This window comes from Amblyomma americanum, chromosome 6 (genome assembly GCF_052857255.1).
Source record: "Amblyomma americanum isolate KBUSLIRL-KWMA chromosome 6, ASM5285725v1, whole genome shotgun sequence".
NCBI lineage: Eukaryota > Metazoa > Arthropoda > Arachnida > Ixodida > Ixodidae > Amblyomma > Amblyomma americanum.
Window position 1 is genome coordinate 188,255,162 of NC_135502.1, and position 6,715 is coordinate 188,261,876.

Genomic DNA, 6,715 nt, shown 5'->3' on the forward strand with positions numbered 1-6,715 from the left:
CTTACCCACGCAGGAGGTGAGCGATATCGGCCTGAGGTTCTCGAGGCCCAGTTTCTTCCCCGACTTGGGAATGAAAATGAGATTTGCGAGTTTCCACTCCTGTGGTATCGTCCCTTTCTCCCAGCACTCCTGCATGTACGTTGCGATGTTGGCGATGGACCTGTCGTCTAAATTACGAAGCATTCTGTTGCTCACTCTATCCGGCCCCGCTGCTGACTTAGTCCGCAGGCGATTAATCTCCGCTCTGACTTCTGCCAGGGAGAGCGGGGCGTCTAATTCCGAATTCTCTCCCCCTTCATAGTCCGGGAGGGGTTCGGGTCCGGCGGGATTTATGTACCTGTTGCTAAATTCTTCTAATAGTTCCTTCTTAGTGCCTTCAAACTGATGCGCCAGTCTTTCCAGCTGTTGTTTGGACGCTGACTTTGTGCTATCCGGATCTAAGAGGTGGCGAAGAAGTCGCCACGTTCGTGCGGTACTCATATTCGTCTCCATCTGATCGCAGACGTTCCCCCAATTCTGCTTCGTGAGTGCAATTGCGTGCTCTTCAATTTCTCTGTTTAAAGCCGCTATCTGTTTCCTGATATTCCGATCCCATCTCCTTTGTCGAAGTCGATCCTCCAACCCTTTCTTTTTCCTCCAGAGATTTATTAATCTCCTGTCTACGGCTTCATTGTCCCCCTCAATTTCCACCGCTTCGGTGGCCTCTTTAGCAGACCGTACCACCCCATCGCTCCATTCCGCAATGTCAGAGACGGGAGCCGGGTTGTCCCTGAGTGCCCTGAAAGCGTCCCAATTTACGGCCTCTACCTTCCGTTTCCCGGGAACTGTCGGGCCTCCTTCTACCACCACTTCTATGATCTTGTGATCGCTTCCCAGATCCTCGTTTGTATTGCACCACGTGGCTCTAGTGCCGCTCCCCGTCAAGGTGAGGTCAGGTGTTGTGTCACTCGCGACACTATTTCCCTTCCTTGTGGGTTGCAGCGGGTCGGTTATCAAATCCAGATTATGAGTCTGTATGTCGTCCCACAATTTCCTGCCCTTGATTGAAGCCTGTTTATATCCCCATGCCGAATGGTGAGCATTGAAGTCCCCCACGATCAACAGCGGGTTGTTCTTTATCTTACGTCGCGTCGTTGCGAAGAGATCCCCGAATTCACATTTCCTTTGTTTGGGAGAACTGTAGACATTTAATACGAACAAGCTACTTTCTCTCTTTCTTCGCGGTATCAGTTCTACGAGAGCATGGTCTATTTCTGTACTCCCGATGTTATGCTGCACCGCCGTGATGTTTCGTTTGACTAGGGTGGCCACCTGCGTGTTTTCACCCTCGCCTACGTATGATTTGTACCCCGACAATTTTGCTTTTCTGCCGCATTCTTGTAGTGCTATTAGCTCCGGTCGGTCCCCGTTCCTCAGGAATTCCTGCAAGACAGCACGCTTGCGCGTGAAACCTCTACAATTCCATTGCCAAACGGTGGTTTTACTGGATCTGTGAGCCATGATTGCCAATCAGCTGATTCATCTGGTTTCCTAGTACTTGTTGGGTGAGGTGTTCGTACGCCCGGTCCCTTTTCGCAAATTCTTCCTTAAGTTGTTCAGTGAGGTTATTATCCCTCTGATGTATTTGCTCTGCGACGCTGTTATCTCGTTGATGCAGCTGCTCTGAGAGGGTTTGGAACATCCCTAACATGCGTTCTTCAAAAGCCTTGCGCCATTCATTGTCCTGTCTAGATTTGGCCTCAAATTTTGCCTCCAATTGTTCTATTTTCATGTCTATCACTTTCTCTGTGTCCATATCTATTATGGGCTTCTCTACTTCCTTCGCCCTCTTCTTAGCCGGCGGCTGAGCCGCACCCTGCTCCTCTGATGCTCTTACAACTGGATTTTGTGGCATCTGCGATTGTTTCGCAGGTGCTGCATTAGGCTTAAGCGCTATTCTAAGCTCCTCAATTTGCTTGCTCATCGCTGCGAGCTGTGCCTTAAGCAATCGATTTTCTTCCTTAATCTGGAAGATTTCTTCATCGCGTGTATCCTGGGAGGCTTCGCTCACCCAACCCACCTTTCGGCTCGGAGACTTGGGCCTCGCTGGGTTGTTGACGACAGCGCCTCCGGAGGGGCCCGCAGTCCCGGGTTGGGCCTTCTTTTGCTTCTCCGCTTCCCGCAGATTCGGTAGACGCGGGAAGGAGTCTGATCTCCCTCTCGACTCGCTCTGGTTTCCTGACTGACTCCTGGATCTCCCTTGATGCTTTTCGAACCGGCTCCTTCCTACTTCGGTCTCCTTCGCCTTCCGCGCTTCCTCTTCCATGACTTCCATAGCCAGCTTGGCCTCTCATTGCCTCTTCTTTATCGTATAAGGGGTCCTGAAAGCTTCCTTGCATTTCCGGTCTGCTGTCAAGTGACCTTTGCCGCACAATTTACACTTGGGCTCGCATACGTGATCCTCGGGTGGGGCTATGATTCCGCCTCCCAGACACTTAACTTGGGCGCTGACACATACGTCCGATCTGTGTCCTAGCTCGCCACAGCGGTAGCACACCTCGTACCGCTTCTTGTAGAGCACGCACTTTAGGGGTACGTCGTAACAGTACACCCACCTCGGCACTGTCTCGTGTTTGAAGATGACGATCGCCGAACTGGAGTTGCCCATCTTCCTAACGCCAAGTATCGGGGGGTTCCTCGGGTTACCGAAGGCCTCTGTCAGTTCCTCTATGGTCAGTTTCGGGTCGATGCCGTGCACCACACCCCGCCCGCAGTCCTCGTGCGGCGCCAGGTACGCTGTGACTTCGTACTCGTCATCGTCGATATGGATAGACTTAATCTTGGTCACCTTCCAGACAGTGTCCATGTCTGGGGTGCTGAAAATCAGGGTGCCTTGTTTGTCGTTATGAATCAGCACGTCCTTGTCCTGCCCTTTGACCCATGGAATTTGCGCTGCCATACGCACCGCCGCACTCAACCTCGTAGTCGGAACTTTCGCGAGCGCCAGCCCATTCTTCGGCCGAATAATTATCTTGTAGTCATTAGCTGGCAAACGCGGAAGGTACGACGCAATTGAGCGCTCCGCGTTCTTCTGCCCCAGCTTTTTATATGCGGCGTTCGCCTCCGCCGCTATCTTTCTGCCCTCTCCGGATTCGGCTCCGCGTTCCAATCTGGCGTCTCCATCTTTGCCTCCTCGCCGTTCGCCTCTCGTGAGGTCCTGCAGTTCTTTAACATGTTTTCCCACTTTAGTGATCCAATCCGAGGTTCTCAATTCTTCGGGTGTAATCTCCGTACCCTCTACGGTCACCTCCATGGTCATGCAACGGCGTTTCGAAGCGAGCGCCGGGGCTTCGGCTGTCGCCGAGCCGCCGCGTTCGTTTACCACTAGCGGTAGGCTTAGCTAGGCGGGAAACATGGTCGACACAAAAAGGCCATAAAATGTTCAAACGTCCACTCACGCTCATGAAAATGTCACCCAGATGACCCTTGTGACTTTCCACAGGTGATGGCAAACAATTATTCCATGAATCGGCACAATTTCCACCAGACAAACCAACTTTCCACGGAACCGACGTGAGTCACGTCCGCACTCCCTGGCCCCCTGGTGGCCTCTCCTCTATATGAAGAAAAAACTAGATTGTGCGTTAGCAGCCGTAGGTTTTCCTGCATGATAGTGAAGTTCGGTTCCTCGATCCCACTAAGCTACACGTTTGTTTGCTTTGTTATCTTGTTTGATTGTGCTGTTTGTACTCCTGGTGTCATGTGAATAAACCTTCAGTTGTGAGTTAGCGCAGGTCCTGTTATTTTCTTCACTTGTCCCCGTCTTTTGCGCTTTTTTCTCTTAAGTATGTATCACCAACTCTCCCGTCTTGCCATTGTGTTGAAGTACTTTGTGCTCTTCCAAGAAACTAAATATATGTTTATGAATTATATGTTCTAAAATTTTACATGATGTCGATGTTAGAGATATAGGTCGGTAATTCTCGATGTGTGCTTCTTTCCAGTTTTCTGCAGAGGTTTAATTGCGGCTATCCTCCAGTCATCCGGTAAAGAACCGTCATGTAAAGATCTGGTAAATATTACTCTCAGGTATTTTGTGCACCACTCCTCATAGAGCTTCAAAAAAGCGTTTGGTATGTTATCGGGACCTGATGTTTTTTTAACATCAAGGTTCAAAAACAAGTTAAAAACACCAGTCTCTAAAATTACATCAGATATGGCAGGGAGTGCTGTAGAAAAGTTGGGCAGACAACCGTTGTCCTCTGTGAATACTGACTGAAAAAATTTGTTGAACGCGGAAAAAACAACGACCTCATTACGCACACATTTTCCATATAATATGAATTCGTTTGTAGAAGAAGATTTGAGCGTGATTTGGCGCCAGAACCTCTCAGGAGACGTTCTAATTAACGAAGGCAGGAGCGTTCAGTAATACTTTTCTTTGTCGCAAATTATTTTCTGCTTCAGTTGCTCTGAAATTGCTTGCACAAATGGTTTTGATGCTCAATTTCTGGTTGAATTCTTTTTTAACCTTTTAATCCGTCGCTGCATGCGTAAAGCTTCCCGAGAAATCTATGGATTACGGTACATCGATTATTTTTTTTGCAATTTTGGGGACGAAATCGGCAATACAATAAGAAACAATCTTTTTAAATGTAAGCCATAGGCCATTCACACTATCAGAGCTATTTGTAAAATTACCAAAACATGATTCAAGCATATCCAGATTAGATTCGTCTTCCGCACGAAAAAAATTGGGAAAAAATTGCACGCTAGTTTGTCTATCTGGGTACACATTTGACAAGCACAGCAGCACAGCTTTGTGATCAGATATTTCGTTTGTGACGTCTCAGGTTAAGAAGTTGTGGATGGTACTACTCACAAAAATTAGATCTAGTATAGTTCCTGCGGCTCCTTGCACTCTCGTAAAATTGTTGACTACTTGCAGCAGGTCAAATGTGAACACAGTGTCGAGCATTAGAGTATCAGCGTTATGGGCAGAGCATGATAAAAAGGTGTGTCAGTCAATGTTAGGCAAGTTGAAATCACCAGCCAGTATTAGTCTATCGTCTTTCTTACATGGCATTGTAAATATGCTCTTAATTTTTCCAAGACCGTAACAGAACAGTTGGGAGGCCTGTAAAAAGCGCCAAGAACAAAGCGAACCTTGTTGATGTATGTTTTGCAAAATATGGCTTAAGGCATCATGAAAAATTGCAATGATGATTTCATTAAAATTGCCACTCCTCCACCTGTTCTGTCCCGGTTGCCACGAAAAACCTTATAGTCTTTGGGAACAAATTCACTGTAAAATATTTCATTGCTTAACCAGGTCTCAGTAAGCATGGCAACGTACGCATCGTGTGAGAACAGCATGCCATCAAGTTCTGCCCCTTTGTTCACGATGCTGCGACAATTTACGTTAAGGAGTTTGAAAACCGACTGTTCCCTTTCTTGTGTCACTCTTGATTCCTCGGGACTTTATACCGATTGTTTCTTGCATTATCCCATCCGAACATGTTACCGTCAATGCTAGGTTTGTCAAACACCAGCTTAACCTTGGCGCCATTGCTCTTGTCACGAGATACACTTTCCCAATACTTTTTCTGGCGTCACGAATTCTTTTTGAGAAGTCTTCACTAACCGAATAATCTGTGCCTTTCAACTTTGTACATGCCTTCTTACTGAAGCCTTTTCTCGGCAGTCACTAAATTTTATGATGACAGGGCGATTCTTTGTTGATTTCGTACCTATTCTCGTCAGAAATGTCCTTTGTTAGTTAGTCCCTATGGTCTGCTTCTGATTCTTCACTCTCCTCTATTACGTAAAAACCAGGTTGTTCCTACGACTCCTGTTTTCCAGGCCGTCTGTTTTATTTAATAGGTATGAAACGGTGCCTTCCAGTTCAGTTACAGTGGACTACACGTCCTGCAGTTCCGTTTCTAAAGTATTGAGCGTTGCTACCTCATTTTCAAGACCTTTAATTCTATCTGTCAAGCTATCTAACTTTTCTTCAAAAGAACCCTGTTTTGCCAGAATGTCATTAACAGACGATATCAGGGAGCTTTGGCCCTAGAGTAGCTGCTGTAGCATTTCCTTTTCCATCATATCTGGGCCTGGATTTGATTCTATGTCCCCACATTTTAACAGACCGTCTTCGAAAGAATACACGTACGACTGTCACATGTTAAAGGAGCCTAAATTAATTTTTAAAGGAAAGAGGTGTGAAGAACACGCCGTGGATTAAGCGAAGAATAAAGAAGATGAAGAAGAAGCATTCGGTGAGGTGGAGAGATATGATTGGTGGAGAAGAGAAGAACAAGAAGACGACGACAAGGCTTACGTGGACTAACACCAAGGTTATAAATGGGCGAGCAGAGCGAGGCGCGGGGGGAACAGCAGAGAAGCGGAGGCTCCGGCGGGTCAGGGACACATCGGCTGGAAGAGGGCGACGCCGGCAACTGATCCGGTGAGCTCGCTACGGCTTCACTTCGTGGACTTCCTGCCGTTTCTGAGACCGCTCCGTGGAGTCAACGGAGGACGCTACCACCTGCTACGGCCAGGGGCGTCTCCAGCGCTGTTGCCACCCATCCGGGTGGTACCCCAGCGCCAACAACACCGGCGACACCCCCACGGCAGCTTGGACCGGAAGCTTATACGACGCAGCCAGTGACGCCGCCAGCAACGCCCGCCCAAGCACGTCGAACGCCGCCTCGACGCCGGCTACTCGATCTAT

At 48.1% G+C, this 6,715-nt stretch overlaps 1 pseudogene; it reads right to left on the reverse strand.

Moving 5' to 3' along the window:
* Positions 1 to 710: 710 nt before the first annotated feature.
* On the reverse strand, positions 711 to 3,292 carry LOC144095070 (uncharacterized; annotated as a pseudogene).
* Between the last annotated feature and the right edge of the window lie 3,423 nt (positions 3,293 to 6,715).